Raw genomic sequence first — 24578 nt, forward strand, 5'->3', positions numbered from 1 at the left:
AGAGCTAGCTGAAGCTACCAAGCTAAGCTAACATGCTTCCCATCTGCACACTGCCGTGGCATTTTACGTTTCTAAGGTAAGCGGACATGAAACTATTCAACAAAACTATAAATAATAATCTAAGTTATTGAGTTTTTAGCATACTTCAGAATCTTAAAATCCCTTAACGTTTGTATGCAATTGTGCTAAATTCAAAACTGGAATCAAGCAAATCTTAATATGTTTGCATGACATTAGTTATTTATATTTTTACATCACTTAATTATACGTTTAATAGGCTACATTTAAGTCAAGCTAAGGTACATGTGATGGTAGCTAGTTAGTGCTCTTACCTGTTAGGCCTCCTCCAAACAGCATAATAACCAGACTGTATCATTAAAACTACCGTAATTTTCGGACTATAAGCCGCGCCTTTTTCCCTATTTTTCGACGCTGCGGTTTATATAACGGTGCGGCTAATCTATGGATTTTTACAGCTAACGGCCAACACCTTTAACTCTATGGAAAAAGCTGGAGGCCGGAAAAGAGTGAGACCATAATCATGAAGGTGGAATCTAACTATATCGATAATAAAATGTATGGAGCCAGGAGTAGAAACATGTTTTTTTCTGCTGTAAAATTGAGCATTTTAACATGGGGGTCTATTGAAATTGCTCCTTTCTGCAGTCATCGCCTATCGGCCAATATATGAACTGCAGTGTGTGGCACTTCCGTATTGGCGTCCCGGCTCTTCCCCAGAGTTTGCCGCTTGGTCATTACGCCCGTAAACACTCCCGCTAAGTTTGTTTTCCCCTGTGTTCTGCTTGAAAGATAGTACCTGCCTATCTTTAGTATCTGTATATCTATATCTGACAATTAGAATCTGTATTTTTGAAATTGTCGTTTTTAACACCGTAGTTTTACAAATTAACGTTAGCTAAAGCTAGCGCTAGTAGTTAGCTACGCAATGGTTTGTTGCTTTGCTCCGGGTTGCAGCCACAGGTCTTCGCATGAAACGTGCTTGTTCTATCGTTTCCCGGCCAATGTTTTCCAAAGGAGAGTCTGGATTTGTGCCATGAGGTAAGCTGACGTTACATTTTTGTCCATGTCACGGTGAAATGTAAATGATGGTTAGTGACTGTATCGCCGTTTTAGAGATGGCGCTGCTGAAAAGACCGCAACATAAGTAAAGATAATGAATACATCCTATTAAAACCTGTGTGGCTTATATGATAAGTCTAATTAGTACAAGCAGCATAACGTTTCACCATGTAACTAAAGATTGTAGTCAGGGAAATCAGTTTGACATATTGAACTAATAACAAATCACCTCAGGCTGGCAGAGAACTCTCTGCTCCATAGCTTCTTTTGGACGTAAAATCACATGTACATTTTACATTTAAATTCAATTTAATATCCCATCCCTCACATACTTTTGTATATATAATAACTTATATTTAGTTTTTCTTGTTATGCTGCTGCAACACAAACATTTCCCAAATTGGGATCAATACAGTAATATCTTATCTTAATTAATTAAGAAATATAACTATTATAATTAGTGTAGCAGCTGACACCTATTTTCAATATGGATTAATCTACCATTTATTTCTTTAGTTCAATTTTCATCTATAAAAATGTCAAAATAGTGAAAATGTTCACGAGACTTATCAAAGTGCAAGGTTAGATCTTTAGATGTTTTGTTTTAGCTTATGTACTGTATGTCTTAATGCTCTTATATGTGACGGTGTGACTTCCATGAAACTAATATTTTATATCTTTCCAACAGACGAGCTGACAGGAAACCTAATACTCTAACAACCACAACATTGCAAAGGCGAGTAAATGTAAATTAAAAACGATTCACAATTTTTTTATTTCTTCTTCTTTCTTGCAGTGAGGTGAGCTGACCTTGCACTTGGTGCCAGTAAGGATGTTCCTCACGCAGGCTGAATGTTTCTCCTTCCTTACTGACACAGAAGCCCTTGATTTGCAATGCTTCACTAATTGTCATTTCCCTGGCTCCGTAGGGACACTTTACCTCCAGCACAGCGGAAGACCCTACCAGACCATCTGGAGATGCCCCCAACAATCCTGATAGGGAGAGCCACAAATCTGACTCATGGACCTGCATCTGGGTTGCAGTGGTGAATGCCCTGACGCCCTCACATTCATTCATAGTCCCCCACTGTACAGACAAAACACCATCAGGGGCCTGTTGTTGCCCTAGCACCCTGGCAATAAAGGAAGCAGTGACACGCTTTGACCTCAGGACAGCTCCAAAGTTGCTGGCAGTCAACCTTCCTTTCCTGAACAAATGCCAGTTTGGGTTGGTTCGCTGACCAGTGGTAGCCACCTGAATTGCCCTCTGTTGCTCTTCAGACAATGCCATGCTTGCCACAATTGCCTCAGGTCCCTGATGCCTAACAGATTTGATCATTTCAGGAACAGTAAGTGTTTCCAAGCTGTAGTGTTCCTGTTCTGGTTCGGGGGATAGAAGCCAAGAAATTCCTGAGAACCTGCCCCTGAGTCTGTCCCTCAGCCAGTCGCGATCTTCGGAGGTGGGCTCTCTTGTCAGCGGGTTGAATGAGTTATTGGTTGGAGGAAATAGCTCCTCCACTGAATGCGTACGTTTAGCTATCTTTGGCTTCTTCCACTGACAGGGGGTGTCAGTGCAGCTGAAATTGTGGATGGCAAAGATGGCTCATGCAGCCGCATGACTGCATTTCCATTCTCCACATGGGCATTCACATTTTGTGGAGAGAATTCCCTCTTCTCCTGTAGATACCTGTGGTGGTGGGATTGTTTTATTATTTAAAATATATTTACATTTGTAATGCCTTCCCAAGTATCCCTTTAATTGTTTATAGCCTACTGTATGTTTATTTCATGGATATTTCTGTGTTTTCTGGTGTGTAATATTTGTAATCTTGGGACCTCTTCTCTTTAACGTCTACATGCTACCACTGGCTCAGATAATGAAGAACAACAAAATAAGTTACCATAGCTATGCAGATGACACACAAATTTACGTAACCATTTCACCAGGAGACTATGCTCCAATTCAAACACTGAGTAAGTGCATTGAACAAATCAATGACTGGATGTGTCAGAACTTTCTCCAATTAAACAAAGATAAAACTGAGGTAATGGTTTTTGGAGCCAAGGCAGAACGTTTAAAAGTTACCGCTGAGCTTCAGCCTGCAATGTTCAAAACAACAGATAAAGCCAGAAATCTAGGTGTAGTCATGGACTCTGACCTGAGTTTCAACAGTCACATTAAAACAGTTACTAAATCAGCCTACTATCACCTAAAGAATATATCTAGGATTAAAAGACTGATGTCACAGCAGGATTTGGAAAAACGTGTCCATGCTTTTATCTTCAGTAGACTGGACTACTGCAATGGTGTCTTCACAGGTCTCACAAAAAAATCTATTAGAAAGCTGCAGCAGATTCAGAACGCCGCTACTCGAGTCCTTACCAACACTAAGAAAGTGGATCACATCGCTCCAGTTCTGAAGTCTTTACACTGGCTTCCTGTGTGTCAAAGAATAGATTTCAAAATAATGCTACTGGTTTATAAAGCACTGAATGGTTTAGGACCAAAATGCATTTCTGACCTCCTGCTAAATGATGAACCATCCAGATCTCTGAGGTCTTCAGGGACGGGTCAGCTTTCTGTCCCCAGAGTCAGAACTAAACATGGTAAAGCAGCGTTCAGTTATTATGCTCCAAATATCTGGAACAAACTCCCAGAAACCTGCAGGTCCGCTGCAACTCTTACTACTTTTAAATCCAGGCTGAAGACTTTTCTTTTTGTCGCTGCTTTTAATTGAACTATTCATATCTTAGACTGCACTCTAACTTTTATCCATGTATTTTTTCTTTTAATGTTTATTTTATTAGCTTTTCTTTTTAATGATTGATTTTAAATGCCAATTTCTTAATGTCTTTCATTTTTTGTAAAGCACTTTGAATTGCCTTGTGTTGAAAAGTGCTATATAAATAAACTTGCCTTGCCTTGTCTTGCCTAATAAAGATTTCATGTGACACATAAAATGGATTTGTTGATGTGAATTAATGTGAATAAATTAATCACTGCTCACCGACACTATAACCTTGTCCCTCGTGCTAGCCCTGACAACACCGGTAAGCCAGGCCCGGCTCCAGGATGAAATGACTGAGGGGGCTGTTAAAAAATCAAAGGGGGCGATTTTTTCTCACAACAACAAAAAATACTGGCAATGTAATGAATTGACACACCAAGCTTTTTTCCTTCTCACTACTCTACAATCTCTTTGCTTCTTTATTTTTATTCAGGATTTACCCCTCTCATTCTGTTCTTTTCCTCTGATCTTGAATAATAGATAGTACATTATCAGATGGCTGCACTTTGGTTAACAGACTTGATTTGAATTTATACATTGATGTCCTCAATGTAAAAATGTACAGGCTCTGTGATTATACCATAACCTTTTCTCCTCTATCCCTTAACTCGTCTTCCTATCAGATTTACTTACTTACTATTTACTGTATATCACGATTAAAGAACAATTCATCTGGTTGATTTTTTTATTTTCAGGATTGAATGTTCAAACCAAGGCCTAAAACCTGGCATTTCATAAGAAAGTGAATAATATATAGACAAACTGTAATATAAGATAAAATACACCAAATGGACAGACACATACACGGCGACAATACATCTAATCTAAACTAATTTAATATTCAATCCCACACTTGGCCATTGAGAACATCAATTTGTACATTACCTTGTTTAAAGCAATTTTGTTGTAATACTAGCCGAGTTTCTTTTGTCCAATATTTCGCGGGCAGGTACATTGAATTAGAAGAAGAAGAAGAAGAAGAAGAAGAAGAAGAAGAAGAAGAAGAAGAAGAAATACGCTAACGCTACAAAAAGGCACAACACTGTTACTCTGTTTTTACTGACATGTAACATTTTATATCACCTTGCTCTATGTTTTTTAACGCACATTCAAAAACGGGAGCATTTTCAGGAGTTTCAACCGGGTACCGGCCACCATAAACGGGGACTTTGCCCGGAAAACGGGGACGTCTTGGTCACCCATCCAACTGTGTTTACAAGCACACACGCTAACATTCAGACTACAAGCTCACTTGGGGTTGAGGCTTTTTTACACGTTGCTTGACTGCCTGCCCACATATCTGATCTAAACATAGTAACGTGTATTGGGGAAAATCATTATTTAAAGTTATTTTATAATTGTGACATTTATTGTACTTTTTGATGGATGAATGATGCTCAATTCACAGTGCTTGTAGCACTTCGGGATTTGAAGTCAAATATGAAGTGCTTTATAAATGAAACCCACTATTATTATTATTCAAAGTGAGGGGCCAAATAATACAACTGAGGGGGCAATGCCCCCTTTTGCCCCCTCGTGGCGCCGGGCCCGAGGTAAGCACACCTTCATCTAGGCTACACTGTTTTACGTGTCCTGACTTGTAGTGGTTCTCTCCTCTATCTACACTCTTCTTGTCATCTTTGTAAAACGATCAGACTGGTAAATGACACAGCCATGACTGCTAGTTAAATTCAGTGAGGCTAAAATGAAAAGCTTTGTTAAAATATGCAAGCAAGCGAAAGGCAAAGTCAGCTATATGGTCAAAAATTCTACATGTGTTATACATCCAGAAATATCGAAATATCGTTTCCCACAGTGTGACATGTATACATAAAACAAAACAAAAAGGGCCTAGATAACCGGGGTATACAATTTAAAATGTTAATATATTTAAAGTGTTCAAAGTGCAGTTTCAGTGCAAGTCAGTTGAAACGATCTTAAGTTGGCGTGACGTTGAAGTCGTGCGACCCTGCTGCTGTACTGGCTTGTAGTTCGTTTATAGCATAACGTTAGCATTTCGCTTTTGGCGACTAGATTTAGGATTCAAACATTATAAAAGTAGAGTTGACATGTGGAGATTATCCGGCTGAACAAAACGTGATCCCTCTCTTAAATGTGTGTCAACCACAGACCTTATTTCGAGCTATTTTCCAAAATCCTACAGAGAAATTGCATTGGTTTTTCACGAAGGAACCGGAAGAAGTTTACTTCCGGGTTTTACGACGCGTCACTGCGGTTCTCTATACTCGCTAACACACCATTGCTGATCATAACATGACTGTTGCAAACGAAAATCAAGGGACTATGTGCAGTCATATCAATCCGCAGAAATAAGTCCGGTCGATTTAACATCAGCAAAACATTGTTTTCATCTATCCACAAACACTATGCTGTGGTTCCAGCCAACCCTGTCTCCTAAAAATTACGTTCCCACAGAACTAAACTGCATTCTCAATTACGTTTAGCAAGAAACTTATTTTCTCCCACATTACGTTAGTTATTAACGTATCTTAAATACGTTTATTTTCTACATATCTTTGCCATGTATTGTCTTGCTTATAATAATGATAATAGTCACATCATTTTAGAGCACACCTTTGAAATCGACAATCGGGCTCGATATATGGTTAAATTAAAATCAGTAGGCGAGGTTGCAATTTTGCCAGCCGCAGAAAATAATAGTTTTATCATGCCAAAAAGCTGCTGTGTCGCTTATTGCACCTCAAACATTAAAACAAATCCAGAGTTTTGTTATTAATTTACATTTTTTGTCTAAGAGATGCTGATTTGAAACCGTTGTTACATACAGTTACGGCATTTCCTGTTTCTGCCGGAGAGAGGGGAGGCCCTCCCAAAGCTTGCCGCTGTATTTACTCCCTACATCTGACAGGAGGGAGCCTCGTTGAGCTGCGAGTGTGGCTACAGACAGAGTGCACTCCGTCACGGAGGGGTAGGGTCGAGGGAGTGGTTTGGGATTGGGTCTAAAAGAAGATCTCTGTGGTTTCAGGCTTGATCGCCGCTCAAATGACAGCGTTGGTTTCCCAAAAAGTGGACGGGGCTGTAAAGTGACGTAGATTTTACTATCATCTATTATTCAAAACCATTCTATTTATTGTAACGTAAATTACATGCCAGTGTTTTATCTTTTTATTTATTTGTTTTTATTTTAAATCGTATAACTACCAATATCGTACCGTATAACTAACCATACATCTAACCATTCTTATTATACATCCATGGCTCTAACGAAAGAAGATGTTTCTACAATAATGTGGAGGGAGAGTCCTCTCCAGTCATACTGAGAGGACTGATAACTACAGCTCAGTGAGGTAAAGGACTCTGAGTGTTTAGATAGTTCACTTTAGTCGAAGTTATCTCAGTGGGTCTCAAACGTTTTGATCACAATTTATGTAAACACATATTTCCAAGGCACTTCTTTATAATTATTGGGATAAAACAGGTTTGAAATCATTCCAATGTATACCATAGGACAGTAAACCAGACATATCGTTTTTAACTGGAGAGATTAAAAAATATGCATAAATAAAATAGTAAAATAAGGTATGAATGAACAACAAAAATAAAATACATGACATGTATTTGTTATTGGCTATGGTAGGTTATTGGTCATGTTCACATACTTATTTAATTATTAAAATGTAAACCGATCTTTTTCATGGGTGTTTAGAGTTGTACCCCCTAGATCTAGTCTCTAGTAATTCTGCTTAAAGTGCACCAGATTGAAGCATTTTACTTTAAAATGTTCAAACATTTCTTCCCGGTATGCCTGAGAAGGCAGATATACTTGTTTTTCTCAACAAGAACTGTTTTTCCTTTAAAAGTTGGACTGTTGCACTGTTGTAGCTTCAGTGGTTCTCAGGTTACAGTTACATAGCAGTGAATATAAACAGACTGATTAATGTGAATATTACTGTAAACTAAGCTGTGTAAAAGTTTCTCGAATAAATGTATTTTTTTTGGTGGAAGAAGTTATTATTAGTATGCTGTGTATACCTTGTGTGTACCTAGTGGTTAAAGCATGTTATTGAATTATTTTTGTTGAATAATGTTATTTTTGTTGAATAATGTTATTTGATGAAAAAAATATTAAGAGTACATACTTTCATAGGGGGAAAGTAGAAGGTCAATGATAGAAATATAAAATATACAAAATTAAGAAGATACTGTAAGTGATCTCTACAATAATACAGTATTTAGTGCTGGATGTACAAAGATATTAATATGAGGATGTGCAAAACAGACAAACTAATTAACATGTATTAACACATTAAAGAATACTTTAGGTTAATGTCTTCTTTCAAATAAGAAAAAAGCTTTGGGGGGTACATCTTGAAAGGGATGTGCAAAATAGCCATTATACAGTCTTTAATTAACTATTAGTAGAGAATAACGTGTAATTAATATACTTAATAGAGATCTGCAGATAAATGTTTAGTCTTCTCAAGCACCAACTATCAAATATCTTTCCTGATTGTTGGCACTTGAAAATCACCTTCCCTGAATTTTACTCAGGTGTAACTAAAGTCTGCTTTAAGGGTTGTTTATATTTCACATCATTAATCAGAATCTGCAAAGTAACTAAAATAAATGTAGCGGAGTAAAAATACCAGGTTAACCTCTGAATTGTAGTGGAGTAGAATTACAAAGTAACAATGAGCTGTCATGTGGGTATATATTAATGCTGCCCATTATGGATACAAGCGATTTTCACCCATTTAGTAATTACGTGTTTTAAATGTGTACACACTAGGGGTTTCACCAACTAATCGACTAGTCGACTACCTTTACCACTAGTCGGCGCTGTAGGCCCTAGTCGACTAGTCGTGGAAAAAAATGGAGGTAAACGAGGTGCTGCAAAATGCTACAAAACACGTCCGACATTCTTATGTATGGCAGTACTTCAACGAAGATGTAACCAACTCCACAGTGAAGTGTCAGTTGTGTACAGCTGTACTGAAGTACAATACAAATGCATATGCTATGCGCAACCATCTGAAGATGAAACACCCGCTGCCGACAGCTAGTACTAGCAGTAATGCTAGCACCAGTGAGCAACGGACCGGCGTCAGCACTGAACAGGCAAACGAACAGCAAGAATGCGGATGATGAGCTATGGGATTACTGCCAGCGGACACCGCATATCCCCACAATGGATAATCCACTGGAGTGGTGGGGCAGAAAACGTGCACCGCTTCCCCCGCTTTCGAGGAGCTACCTGGCTATTCCAGCCACAAGCACCCCGAGTGAGAGGGTTTTTTCCCTGGCAGGCAACACTGTCACCCGAAAGCGGTCAAGCCTCCTTCCCTCACATGTCGATGCGTTGGTGTTCAAACCAAAAATATGGAAAGGTGGACGTTATCGTGGAGGACAGCGAAGTGTTGCGCAATGCGCTGTTGCGCACTGGATTTACGTGGCATTTATGTAAACAAGAGTTTTTTGCTGTCGATTTTGGTGAGTCCAGTGTTTGTTATTTACTCAGCCATGTAACACAAATTAAAATGCAGTGTTTAATGTTACTGTATGAGTTCCAATAGAAAATACAGTTGTAAACCTCTCTTTGTGTGTCTCTATTATGACGTAACGACTAGTCGACTACTATTTTGAAAAACTAGTCGACTAGTAAATATTGGTAGTTGTGAAACCCCTAGTACACACCAATGTGTTTCCTATCGCCTAAACCTCCAGGGCTGTACACAGTTTAATACTGTCAACTTCTAATTTTGGGGAAAAAAAATACGTCTATTAAAACAATTCGACAATCCCCAGTAGAGACGTGCCATAGAGAACATGTTGCGAAACACAATAGCCAGCATGTGTAGTTCTGGGGGGGCGTTCGAGTCCAGTTTTGAATAGTCTGCCGTGGTTTCGTTCCAATTCAAAGAGCTTGACGCTCGGCATAGCCTTGGCGCACTGCCACTCCAACATCCAATCCCAGAGCTTGAAGATTAATCACGGGGTTTGTCAACGGGACTGTAGTCCCAAACAATAGCTGGGGATTATGGGTAGTGTTGTCGTGGTAAGCGTAATACAGACGGTTATGGTGGTTACTTTATTCAGGCTTGTACTCTCCATGTCATTTGGTCGTAGCATGAACAGTCATGTCCACATCCGGTTAGCTCTATCACAATAAAAGCATAACAGCTAACACCACATCTCCCTTTCTTAAGAAAACAGAACAGACTGTCACATTTATATACTGTGACTCAGAAAATGCAAAATCAGGTGATAAACTGAAAACTCTGCAAGAACCTTAGAACATGTCATCACACTTCTTTCTGCACAATCGCATAGCTATTTACTCAAAAATAGAACATTGCACACTTAAGGCTTCTCATGAAAAATAACAAAAACAACCACTGAGTCAGGCAATATCTTTGTGAGCATAAGTGATCTAAACATCAAAACACAAAATTATTCAACATTCTTCCCTTTTCATCGTCTTTTTTTGTTTTTCTCCCCTCTTTTTCACATTCATTTGTCTCCCCCACAGCAGCTGTCTTTAGCAGCTGTTTTACAGTCTGAACGTGACGTTCCGCCTCCCCGTTACTTTGAGCGAACCTAGGGCTACTAGTGACATGTTTGAACCCGTAGGCTACTGCAAAGTCCTTGAACTGTTGACTGGAGTACTGGGGGCCATTGTCACTAAAAAAAAATCTGGGACCCCATGTCTAGAGAATATTGATTTGAGATGCACAATAACATCCTGAGATCGTGTGGGAGTTAGTTTGGCAATCTCTACATACCTAGAATAGTAGTCCACTACTAGTCAGAACCTACTTTTTGCCATGGTCTCTCTGGGAGCTCACTGGACATTAATGGCTCCACAGGGTTGCCACGCTCTTTGATGCATGTTTTGCAATTTCTCACCAGCTCGTTTAGTTGGCCGCTCAAGCCAGGTCACCATACCGTCTCTCTGGCCCGCTCTCTGCACCTGGTCATCCCCTGATGTCCCTCGTGTAGTGCATCGAGGACAGTGTTGCGCATCGCTGTGGGAATGACTAGTCTGGAGCCCATGAGCAGGAGTCCATTATGTACAGTAAGTACAGCTCTATCAGGCCATTAAGCTTTAACTGGACCTGTGAGCTGGCTGAGGTCAGGCCATCCAATCTGACAGTATGATATGAGTATCTCCGAGCAAACACTGTCTTCCTGCAGTCGCTCTCTCAGTTGTGCCATGTATGTTGAGCTGGCGGGCATGCTATTGATGATTTCATCCACATAGATGTTTGTGTCTTCCATTAAGTCGTTGTCTGTCAGTTTTGAACTTGAGTTTTGACTGACAGGTGAGTGTGAGAGACTGTCGGCTGTAAACAGGGCTTTGCCAGGTGTGTGTGTGATTGTGTAACTGTACCTCATGAGTCTGAGTCGAAACCGCTGGATCCTGGGAGGAAGCTCAGTTAGTGCCTGGTGACCTAGCAGGCTGACAAGTGGCTTGTGGTCAGTTTCCATGGCAAAATGTCTCCCAATTAGGAAGTCTCTAAAACGCTCCCCCATGTCAATCCTAGCGCCTCCTTCTCCACCTGGGCGTACCTCTGTTCTGTCTCTGTCATAGAGCGCGTACGCGACTGGTTTCCACTTCTCTCCCTCCTTCTGTAGGAGGACCGCAACCAGTCCGTAGGAAGAGGCATCCGCAGACAGTTTCAGCTCTTTGTTGGGGTCTTAAAGTGTCAGCACTGGAGGTGATGTGAGATAATATTTCCAGCTGGTCGAACGCTTTCTGTTGTGCACAGCCCCATACCCACTGATACTTCTTTGAGAGAAGGTCTTTCAGCGGCTTGTCCTTTTTGGCTAGACCTGGAATGTATTTTCCCAGCTGGTTTAACATTCCCAGGAAACTGCGAACATCTCCTGTGTTGGACGGCTCTCTCATGGACATGACAGCCTTTACCTTGTCTGGGTCTGGCTGCACACCGTCAGCTGACAGAATATGACCTAGGAACTTGACTTCACGTTTGCTTAGCTCACACTTCTCCATGTTTAGTGTGACCCCGGCGTCTTGGAGCTTGTTGAGGAAAGTGTGTAGTCTGATGTCGTTCTGCTGTTGATTTCTCCCCCAGATGAGGACATCCTCCATGTGACATACAACCCCCTGCAACCCGTCGATAATCATTAACATGCGCCGCTGAAAATGTTCTGGGGCTGACGCTATGCCGAAGGGCAGTCTGTTAAAGTAAAAGCGCCCAAAGGGAGTTATGAACGTTGTGTACAGTGACGACTCGGGGGATAATGGAATCTGCCAAAATCCTCTGTTGGCATCTGACTTGCTGAAGATCTGGGCTCCTGCCAGAGATCCACTTGTCTGCTAAACTGAAGGCAATATGTATTTTTCTCTGCGAACTGCTTCGTTGAGGCGGGTGAGAGCCAGTCTTTTGTAGGCACCGGAACCATGCCCGAACACCAGTCGGTCGGCTCTTCAACTCTGGAGATGACCCCAATGTCCTCAATTTTTTTGAGCTCCTCTTTCACTTTGCCGAGTAGAGGGATGGGGACCCGTCTAGGTGTGGCCAGGGAATAGGGAATATCGTCTGGCCTGAGTTTAACAGTGTATGGCTGCTGCATCATACCTAAACTCTGACACAACTTTGGGTAGGACTCTTCCATCTCTGATTGGTCTATGCTGTCTGCTCTGTAGATTAGTTTAAGCTTTACACTTGCTGGTCTGCTTAACAAGGCTACGTTTAAGTAATTGACAACGTAAACATCCTCCTGTATCACCTGCTCTCCTTTGCATAGTGACTCTCTGTATCTGCCTAAAACAGATAGAAGCATGCGACCTGGGCCAAATAGTGGTCTGTCAGGCTTAGCTAAATGTGTGTTGCTCTCAGCAATGGCATAGTAGGTCTGGGCTGGAATAACTGAGACATCAGCTCCTGTGTCTATCTTAAACCTGAACTTATGGTCCCTTATAGTCAAATCAGCATACCATGGGTCTAAACCTGCATCTACTGAGCCTAGGAACAAGGGAGTGTCATCATCATCATCATCATAGCAACTTTCTGTTTCTACAGCATGTACTGCTTTGGTAGATTTACATACTTTAATGTAATGACCTCTCTTTCCACATGCATGACATGCCACCTCTCTGGCTGGGCACTGTGCATTTGCATGACCAGGGACTTTCCACATCTGTAGGATGACTGGCGATCAGATGATGGCTGTGGTTTTGTTGATGGGTGCATTGGTTAATGGGGGGACTTTGGGGTGAATGGGTTTTGTCTTCTGCCTTTTGTTACTGCATCAATGTCCATTCTACCCCCTCCTCTGAGGTCTGTTTGCTGCCTTTTAATCACTTCGGACTTTCTGGCCATATTGACTGCTTTTTCGAGCGTCAAATCCTTGTCTAACTGCGTCCTCTCAGCAAGACTGGTGTCTCTCAACCCCACTACGAGCCGGTCTCTTATTAACTCGTTGCGGAGTGCTCCATATTTGCAGTTTTCTGCTACGGCATACAATGCAGTAATGAAAGCGTCTATAGCCTCGTTTGGTTGCTGCACTCTCTGATTGAATCTTGCCCTCTCATATATCACGTTCTTTCTAGGCACAAAGTACGTTTCAAGTGTGGCTTTTACCGAAGTGTACTGCTGTCTCTGTGCGTCGGATAAATCATGACCCCGTAGGATGTCGTCTGCTTCATCCCCCATGCAGTAGATCAGCGTGTTCACCTGGTTAGCTTCTGTGCTAAGATGGAGGTTGCTGGCCAGTCTGAATCTCCCTAACCTGCGTATCCATCGGTCCCAGTCCTGAGGCTTTGCAAAGTCGAATGCTTCAGGTGGTTGGATGGTGAACGTAGCGTTCGGAGGAGCGTTAGCATTAGCCTGTAGCTGGGGAGGTTGTGGAGCTCCGTCGTCATCTAACATCTCGCCGCTTGCAGACATTAACTTTCCACAACTCTCTTTCCTACTTCAACCTAGCTCTTTACCGCTGCCCACGTTCTGACACCATGTCGTGGTAAGCGTAAAGTAATACAGACGGTTTAGAGCATGGTGGTTACTTTATTCAGGCTTGTACTCTCCATGTCATTTGGTCGTAGCATGACCAGTCGTGTCCACATCCGGTCTCATACATCCTGTTAGCTCTATCACAATAAAAGCATAACAGCTAACACCACAGTGAAGTGTCTTCGGCCATCCTAAACTGAATTTTTTTTTCGGATATCATATCGCATTAACAACAACACATGTGGCGTCACAGAGATCTTCTGTTACTGTCCTTTCTGCTTAGAGGAAGTATAGAAACACGTAACTCTGGATTTGTTTTAATGTTTGAGGTTCAATAAACGACACAGCAGCTTTTTGGCATGTTAAAACTATTATTTTCTGCCTCGCTCATGCAGTAACAGCTGGCGAAATTATGTGTGCTCTAAAATTATATTTATAAATGACTATTATCATTATTATAAGCAAGACAATAAATGGCAAAGATATGTAGAAAATAAACGTCTTTAAGATACGTTCATAACGAACGTAGCGTGGGAGAAAATACCTTTCTAGCTAAACGTAACTGAGAATGCAGTTTAGTTCTGTGGGAAAGTCATTTTTAGGAGAGAGGGTTGCCATAATACATTCTGACGAAAAATACAAATTATTATGAATACAAATAAAATAAAAGAAGCCTCCCGTGAGTTACTACAAGGTATAAAGTGATTTTAAAAACGTTTTATAGAATAAAAAGCTCACTGCAGGAAATTGTAGAAATGCGTGTGTGCACCACGACAAAGGAGCCTCATTCACTTCACATTGGCGTTGTTTGCGTGGTGCAGACAGACACGTAAATGTAGCAAAGTTTGTGACTCCACCACGCAATGAGGTGTTAAGGAGTCGTGGTGGAGTCACGCATTCTGGTGAGACCAGGTTGATATACAATAACATTTAAAAACACTCATTTAAAAGCAAAGATAAAAAGCAAAGATAATAAAAGTTACAGTGCAGTTTAAGATATGAATAGATCAATTAAAAGCAGTGGCAAAAAGAAAAGTCTTCAGCCTGTAGTAGGAGTTGCAGCGGACCTGCAGGTTTCTGGGAGTTTGTTCCAGATATTTGGAGCATAATAACTGAACGTTGCTTCTCCATGTTTAGTTCCGACTCTGGGGATAGAAAGCTGACCAGTCCCTGAAGACCTGAAGAAGGAGGTCAGAAATGTATTTTGGGCCTAAACCATTCAATGCTTTATAAACCAGCAGCAGTATTTTGAAATCATTTATTTGACACACAGGAAGCCAGTGTAAAGACTCCAGAACAGGAGTGATGTGATCCACTTTCTTAGTGTTAGTGAGGACTCGAGCAGCGGCGTTCTGAATCAGCTGCAGCTTTTTAATGGATTTTTTAGTGAGACCTGTAAAGACACCATTGCAGTAGTCGAGTCGACTGAAGATAAAAGCATGGACATGTTTTTCCAAATCCTGCTGTGACATTAGTCTTTTAATCCTAGATATGTTCTTTAGGTGATAGTAGGCCGATGTAGTAAATGTTTTAATGTGACTGTTGAAACTCAGATCAGAGTCCATGACTACACCTAGATTACTGGCTTTATCTGTTGTTTTGAACATTACAGACTGAAGCTCAGCGCTAACTTTTATACGTTCTGCCTAGGTTTTATCTTTGTTTGATTGGAGAACGTTCTGACACATCCAGTTATTGATTTGTTCAATGCACTTACTCAGTGTTTGAATTGGAGCATAGTCTTCTGGTGAAATGGTTATGTAAATGTGGGTGTCATCCGCATAGCTATGGTAACTTATTCTGTTGTTTTTCATTATCTGAGCCAGTAGCATGTATATGTTAAAGAGAAGAGGCCCCAAGATGGAGCCTTGAGGAACCCCACATGTCATATTTGTCAACTCAGATGTGTATTTACCTATAGAAACAAGGTTGTTTCTCTCCTTAAGTAGGATTCAAACCAGTTTAGAACTGTTGCCGAAAGCCTCACCCAGTTTTCCAGTCGGTCTAGTAATATGTTGTGGTCAACAGTGTCAAACACAGCACTGAGATCTAATAATACTAACACTGAAGTTCTGCCACTGAAGACCTTTACAAGAGCAATCTCAGTGCTGTGGTTTGGACGAAAGCCTGATTGGAACACATCAAAACAGTTATTTACATGCAAGAAAAACTACTTTTTCAATAATTTTACCTAGAAATGGGGGGTTTGATATGGGACTGGAATTGTTCATTACTGAAGCATCTAGATTATTCTTTTTTAAGAGCGATTTAATGACTTCCGTTTTTAGGGCCTGTGGAAAAACACCTGAGTGAAGAGATTTGTTTACTATTAGGGCGCGTTACGCAAAAAAATATTAACGCCACTAATTATTTTAACGCGATTAACGCATGTGTATTTTTGGTCCTCGGCCGCCCCGTAGTTTCAGAGCGCATCGAGTTTAAAATACCATCTACAAGCTGATGCTGAAAGCCCCGCTCCTGCTGCCCGCTTGCGGCAGACCACACTTCCACGCTCACCGGCAGGCACGGACTGGCCATCGGGAGGACCGGGAGGGCGTGTGTATGTGTGGCGCGAGCGAGCTAGAGACCTTACGTGTATTGTTGTTGTTTGCATCTGGTGCTAGCGAGCAGCGCTAACGGATATAAGGAGCTGTTTAAATGAAAACAGAGGTGCGACATTTCGCCGACAACTGCGCCAAGCACTTGACTTTATGCAGGTAGCCAGACAGTGGGACATTGTACGAAAAGTCAGCACACTCAGCACGGATAGTGCAACATGATTGCAGCGTCCAGGCAGCTCCCGTTCGAGCATATGCCTTGAGTTGCACATAGCTCCAACGATCCATCACACACACACACACACACACACACACACACACACACACACACACACACACACACACACACACACACACACACACACACACACACACACACACACACACACACACACACACACACTTTGTATTGTATGAGAGGTTCCAGGTTGAATTGAGGCGAATATTTTTAATGTTCAGAGGTTGTTGTGTTTAATATTCATGAGAATATTTATCATTGTTCAAATGATAATAAACATTTGCTTAAAGCATATTTGTCCACTCATATGTTGATAAGAGTAATAAAAACTTGAAAAATATCCCTCTTAGGTACATTTAGAACAGATACAAAATGTGCGATTAATTTCCGATTAATCGCGATTAACTATGGACAATCATGCGATTAATCGCGATTAAATATTTTAATCGACTGACAGCCCTATTTACTATATGTGACCAGCTCTATCGAAATCAGTCGGAAGTCGCAACGGCTCATTTAAAAAAAAACGTGGATTTGCGTAAAAAATTTTTCGGGGGTTCGGGTGTTTTGTTTGATTTAAATAAACAAAGTGTTGGCTTTCAGAATATGACACTTTTATTTCCAAAATCACACGATAAATACATTTTTGAGGCTTGTAAAGGGAAGATGACAGCTCTCACTCGCCACACTGCTGTTCCGCAGCGCTGCTTCCCCTCCTATCCCTCCCTCTGACATTATGAATGTAAGGCGTATGGTAATCATAGGTAACACGGCAGGGTCCGTTACAGTTTGTTTTCATTTGATTTCAATTAAACAAAGTCTTAGCTTTCAGAATATTAAACTTGTTTCTGCAAATTCAGAGGATAAATACAACTTTGAAGCTTGTAACGGCATAATTACAAGCGGAGAACGCAGGGTAAGGGTAAAGGGTAACATTTCACTGGCCCTCCGGGCCGGTGGAATGTTATTATCACTGGCCCCACCATTGTAACCACTGGCCCAGGAGCATTCGTCCAAAAAAATCGACTGATCATGAAGAAAACGAACAGATTTGTTGCAATAGTAATTTATGCACTAACTACATTACTACTTGTACTAAAACATTTGAATCATCAGTTCTTCCTCATTTTCCTCAATTGTTCATATTTGGTTTATTAAAATAATTATATTGTGGTCATTGTTAAAAGATGTCTGCTATTATTATGAGTATTATTATTTGTATAATGCACTTTCTGCCTTCCTGTCATCAGGAGTTAGAAATGTAATGGCTATGTAATAGATTAGATTAGAACCTTCACTATCCTAAACTGCTGGGACATTTCCCTATAGCCAATATCTTTATATTTTCTACTCTTCACTTACTTGTCAGCATGGTCGGCATTGATGTACAGAGCCGACAAAAGACCTTGTTTATATTGGCATCATATAGAGTGGTGCAGTGACGCGTCCTAAAACCAGGAAGTAAGCTGCTGGTTCCCTCGACAAAAAAGCAATGGAATTTTCTCCACAGGGTTTTGGAAAATAGATGGAAATAAGATCTGTGGAAAACAAACCTGTTAGATAAATTCACGTTTTGTTCAGCCGGATAATCTCCACATGTCTACCCTACTTTTATCATTTTCGAATCATAAATCGAATCATTTATGATTTGAAAATTATAAAAGGGTTTTAGGACGCGTCACTGCACCACTCTATAGAAGCCAACTCCATCGATCAAGCCAGTGTGGCTGAAACCTTTTCTCACTCTTCTTCTCATGCTCCCTGTCACTCTCCTTTAACTCCTCCGGTGACTTTCTTTTATTTGAAGATAATTTTTTGCCCGGCGCTTGGCCGGTTACCGCTGGTATTAAAAACATTTTGGCGAATGGTTAGGTGGCGCGAAAGTCTGTAGTGAACGAGCGCGCTCTCGCTCACGGGAGCCTGCTCGCGCTGCGATATTTTTAGTGACCCGAGCGGGAGAGTCGAAAGTACGTTATGCTGGCCCGGGGGGTCTAAATAGTGCTTCCGGGCCAGCGGGCCATTTATAATGTCGAGCCCTGGGAGAACGGAGTAACTTGACGTCACAGCAGGCATAACAACAGCCGGTGTTTCTCGTGAGTGTTTTCCCCGGGAAACAAACACAATACACACAAATGCAAAATTACACACACACACACACACACACACACACACACACACACACACACACACACACACACACACACACACACACACACACACACACACACACACACACACACACACACACACACACACACACACACACACACACACACACACACACACACACACGTATACACACACACACTTGCGAGCTTCCCCCAGACCAGTGATCCAAACAAAACTATCTTCCCTCCGTAGTACTTTGATCATTTGCTCCGCTGATAATCAATCAGATCGATGGATTCCAGAGAAGAGGAAACTTTAAAGGCCTTTTTCTCAAAATGATGAATCGGTGACAGTCATTATATAATGCGACATATTTTGCTTAATATTTGGAGTACAAAAACAATCCTGATTTCATTAGAAAGCTAGGAAACTCCTCTTTCCAACAGTGTACACAACTCAAAATATGTTTTTGGGTCAATGCGACTGATTTCGATGGAGCAGGTCACATATGAAGTAGATCTGAGGCCATGCAATGAAAAACATTTTTGAAAAATCCTGTTGGAATAATATCAAGGCAGCAGGAGGCGGATTTCAGAAGTTCAATAATGTCCTCGAGGTTTTTATCATTAATCTGATGGAATAGTGTCGTGGTGTTTGAATTGATTTTAAGTGGACACAGGGACAAAACATTTGTACCTGATATAGAGCTGTGCAATTAATCGTTTTTTAATCGCGATTACGATTATGGCTTGCGACGATTATGAAAACAGCATAATTGACAAAATACGATTATTTTGCTGGGTGCGCTTTCGCCCCTCCCTAAAAGCCCACTCGGCCACGTGGGAGTGACATGTGTTGTGAGTGTTCAGCACGAGCGAAGATGTCAGAACAAGAGCAGCAGCTCGTTAAAAAGAAGGGTCGCGGGGAGATTCCCAGTCGATCGCGAGATGTGTCTAATAGAACAACAATATTCTGTTTTATCGTTAATGTCCTGTAACATAATCTACTGAAGTCTTTCAAAGAAGGCGAAGTTGTGAAAGAAGCATTCCTGGGGGCTGCCGGTGCGCTTTTGGGGGACAGTAAAAATAACAGTAGCATTTCAACAGGTTTTTGATATAATAAAAACTCAAGTTAGATACCGTTATTAATCAGCTGTAAGTTTTAGTTTGTTTGAACTTATTCATTATAATTATTATACAAAATGGTATAAGAATGCAAACATTAAGATCTGTTTAAATTGATTATAGTCTATTATCAATTCAGGTGAAGAAACTAGTGTTGCTTGCATCCTATTTTAAAGGCATTTCTTTTTATACTCTACTTAAATGCAACAAAAAATGGGTTTGATTCCATAATTTTGTCTTTTTTTTATTGCACTTTGGCAGCAGATTCGTGTGTAGCTTCAGATCTGAGTTGTCTTATTAGTAAGCCTAATTTATACTTTTGTAGCCACACTATTTTAATATAATGGCAAAGAAAGGGTTCAGAGTCTTTTCTTTTTTTCCTGTGTCACATGTCGCAGCACTGCCACAAGTTCCTCTTCAGAGAGGGTCTTCAGTACAGGTGGCAATATTGTCACCTGCCTGCGCTCATCTCTGAAACCAGACCATGTAAGCAACAGGCTGGTGTTTCTTGCAAAAAATCTTTAAGAGATGACATGAGCAGCCCTACCAGCATTTGCCATGGTGGCCAAAACATTTTTATTTGGTCTTAAATTGTAGTTCAACATTTATTTCCTGTTACTTCTGGACCATGACGGTTGGCCAGCCTTCAACGTTTAACTGAGTGGAATATGTTGAATATGTCTTACCAAAATGTTGGCTATATGTTAAGGAGTTTTCAGAAGGTTGTGACAGTGCACTGCAACATATTTGATTTAATTTATTTTGGTCTAATTTATTTGTATTTATCATATTAATATATGTTTAGTATGGTTTTGGAAGTGTGCTCCAACATATTTGTTGATCTTGTTTATTGGTAAAATATTATTTGTTTTAAAGTTCAATAAATGGTCAATGAATAATTGTCAAAATAATCGTGATATCAATTATTGACCCAAATAATTGTGATTATGATTTTTGCCATAATCGCATAGCCCTAACCTGATACAGAGGCACTGACTGCTTGTCTAATTTTCTGAATTAGGCAAATTCATTGCAGGCCTTGGTGGATAGAAATTCAGAGGCTACTGACACTTGGGGGTTTGTGTGTCAACGGTAGCAAATAAGGCACGTGCGTTGTTTTTGGCAATTATGTCAGAGAAGAAAGTCGTGTCATATCTTTGCCTGTCGTGCAATTTTCAACTCCAAATTATAAAGGCCAAGTCTCTGTTTATAGATTTCAAAATGAACCTGGAGATTTTTTTTTCGCCACCTGCGTTCGGCTTTTCGACACTCTCTTTTTTCTGTTTTCACGGTCATGACCTTTCTCCATGGAGATATTTTCTTGCCAGTCACTTCCTTTATCTTAGTTGGAGCAATGGCATCTATAACATTTTAAAATGTTTAATTAAAATGATCTACCAGCTCATTTACTGAGATGTTAGCAGGGGCAAGTGTGGAAGAAAAATTCTGAGTAAACATTCCCCTAGTATTTTCAGTTAAATATTGCTTTGTGGTTACCTCTTTTTGAACATTTTTGTGAACAGAAATAGAGCTCTCAAAGAAAACACAGGAATGATCAGAGAGTGCAACATCAGTCACCACAACCTTAGAGATATTCAGACCCTTTGAGATAATTAAGTCCAGAGTGTGCCCCTTATCCTCTTAAACCCCAAGCCTGTTTTTCAGGTTTCAGGCTCGAAAATGACATGCCCAAAACAAAGGACTATAACTTAACTTCGAAAAGGGTTATATGAATAATTTATTTTATCAAAGCAAGGTCACATCTGTGAGTTGGATGTATAAGTGTCAGAATCAATAAAGATGTTTCAGTGTCAGAGTAAATCCAGATGGAACATAGTCAAACAGTGTAAATTCTTGTCTCCGCCCAAATAAAACCCATTACTTATAGTGAAAACCACCCTTGAATGATGGGTTAGTAGCCTAAAAGCTTTAGGAATCCAACTTATAACATATAATAAGTACCCTGTATCAAGATTGAGGCAAAACAAGTGAGAATTTACCTTTTTAGAGAGATTTAGCAAAAAAACATCCAAGCAGACCTGTGGGCACATTTGGGTACATTTGGTTCCATCAGTGCCATTTAACCTTTTGCAGCTACCAGACTGTAAAAATCATTGTATAACATTTAATTATCACTACAGGTATTCATTCCATAAACAAATTAAAAAATGATCATTTAAAAAAAAAAAAAAAAAGTGTGTGTGTGTGTGTGTGTGTGTGTGTGTGTGTGTGTGTGTGTGTGTGTGTGTGTGTGTGTGTGTGTGTGTGTGTGTGTGTGTGTGTGTGTGTGTGTGTGTGTGTGTGTGTGTGTGTGTGTGTGTGTGTGTGTGTGTGTGTGTGTGTGGAAGTTCTCTCTGCATGAGATGCATGTTACTTGCACAATAAAAATTAGGAAACTTAGGAAACATTTGACTCCAACTGGAGCAGATTTATTTAAAAAAAAAATAGCAACAAACTATACAACAAGCATTTTTGGGGTATAAAAAAAAAAACTTTATACAAACCCTGAATGTTACAGTATTACTCCAGTAAGTCATGCCATGCCCTGTAACAGTTCTTTTTGGTAGTGAAGCAAAGAGGGACCTGACACTTCCCGCAGTACACAGGTGTCTTCACCCTTCTGTTGCCAGCATCAGAGCACCTCCTGCAGTACCTCCTGACCTTGGTGGCATCTTCCCCATAATACTCGGGCATCCAGAAGCCATATCATCATCGCCTTCCTCACTGTGAAAACAAATGTGGAAAAAACAAATAGATTAATTCTCTGGCTTGTACTTTCAAAAATGTAACTCAAATCAGAAATAATTTCTCTACAACAACAGCAGAACATCAATTTTGAGTGTGTGAAATAACATTATATAACTCAAAATGTATACCGTGTAAATTATGTGAGACGGGGTTCATATCATCCTTTGAATATTTAATAATATTCCGTCTGTCATATATTTCTATATGTATATTTTATATATATGCATGTGTGTGCATATATAATATAAGTAATAATTGTAAGTCGCTTTGGATAAAAGCGTCAGCTAAATGAAATGTAATGTAATACAGTGTTAAATTCAACATGTCTTGTTAATTTCAACAACAGCAACAAGAAACGGCATCCATTTTCTTTGTTTGTTGTTGAGTGTGTGAAAGAACATTATATGATCACACTCTTACACCAAATAAATAACAAAAAGATAAAAACAGATAAATACTCTTACACCAAATAAATAAATAAAAGATACAAACAGAGAGATTACATACCTTTCCGGTGACGGAGGTTCATAATCAGAGTCATTACTGTCCCCTTTATGCGTGACGAGATCACTATCTTCCGACGGAGTCCGGAAATATAATGTCCAATGCCTCCTCGACGGACAAAAAAGTCTTCTTTCTGGCTGCCATTGTTACAATGAAGACAAAGAAAACAAATCCTGCTGTTTCGCTGATCGATCTGCCGTTCTCTGCTCTCCTGTCGCCGCGGGACATGCTATGCTATGCTATACTATGCTGTGTAAAAAGAGTGGGCGTGTGCGTAAACAAGCTATACTGCCTTTATTTATACTTATGCAAGACCCTATCTCTGGAACCCATTGGTCGATTTGGGTGATTGACACCTTTTTTGAATCTTTAGAGCCATTCAAATCGAGTGACAGTTTCAAAATACGTAACTATGTTACGCCTGCGAAGGGGGAGCTATGCATAAACTGCATCTCCCGCAGCCACAGACTGTTAATCGTTGGACCTACTCTTCTGCCGTGAATGAAAGGATTGATTATCAGTAATCATTTTAAAGTTACAAGAGACATTGGATTAACCTTGAGCAGCGTTTTCATTCCTTTGAACACAACCTTTGATCACAAAACAGCCAAGGTAAGACCTAATTATTGTCATGGATTTGAAAACTGATATTGTTTACTTGCTATGTTCTGGCTGCTAGCTCGGTTAATGTTGTGCCTGTAGTGATGGGGTGTATACCCATGGAATCTGTGGAATCTCAGCTTTCAGAAGATGTGTTGTTTGTGCAGAAAGTATGAATTATAAATGATCTTTTTTGTGAGTTATGAGCAGAAATAGCAATTGCCCGTTGTTGCCATGGGCTCATTTAGAGGCTTCTTGTGAGACTTCTTTTTCGAAAAACATTTTTTTTTCCGTATCGTCAGTTAGCCAAGTTTCCTCCGGTCAGATGGGTATGGAACATTAATAGTTTCATGAATGACACTTCAGATATAGCACTGTTGCTACATATATAACATTTTCGGACCCGAGCTCGGGTCCGTGGGGCTTAAGAGGTTATTGTGCGTTATCAAGAACACAAAACAGTTATTTAGCCCCTCTGTCCTGGGGGTTGTCAACATGGATGTTAAAATCACCAACAATGACTAGACGGTCAAAGTCAATACACACTATAGACAGCAGTTCAGTAAAGTCATCAAAAAAGCTTGCACAGTATTTGGGTGGTCTATACAGGACTGTCTCAGAAAATTAGAATATTGTGATAAAGTTCTTTATTTTCTGTAATGCAATTTAAAAAAACCAAAATGTCATACATTCTGGATTCATTACAAATCAACTGAAATATTGCAAGCCTTTTATTATTTTAATATTGCTGATTATGGCATACAGCTTAAGAAATCTCAAAAAATTAGAATAGTTCCTCAGACCAAGTAAAAAAAAAAGATTTATAACAGCAAAACACAATCAAACATTTGAAAATGTCCATTTATGCA

The 24578-nt window shown here is 40.2% G+C and overlaps 1 protein-coding gene and 1 long non-coding RNA gene across 2 annotated transcripts in view; both read right to left on the reverse strand.

Moving 5' to 3' along the window:
• The window catches only part of LOC307016369 (carbonic anhydrase-related protein 10-like), a 304536-nt gene that overhangs the window by 8573 nt on the left and 271385 nt on the right, over positions 1 to 24578 (reverse strand). The gene's annotated exons all lie outside the window — the stretch shown is intronic.
• On the reverse strand, positions 22261 to 23993 carry LOC307014547. Its single transcript, XR_013801250.1, has 2 exons — positions 23113 to 23993; positions 22261 to 22581 (listed from the first exon to the last, which is right to left on the reverse strand). It is a non-coding gene; the product is annotated as an uncharacterized lncRNA (long non-coding RNA).

The sequence above is a fragment of the Notothenia rossii genome (assembly GCF_949606895.1).
Source record: "Notothenia rossii genome assembly, chromosome: 8".
In the NCBI taxonomy this organism is placed as follows: Eukaryota; Metazoa; Chordata; class Actinopteri; order Perciformes; family Nototheniidae; genus Notothenia; species Notothenia rossii.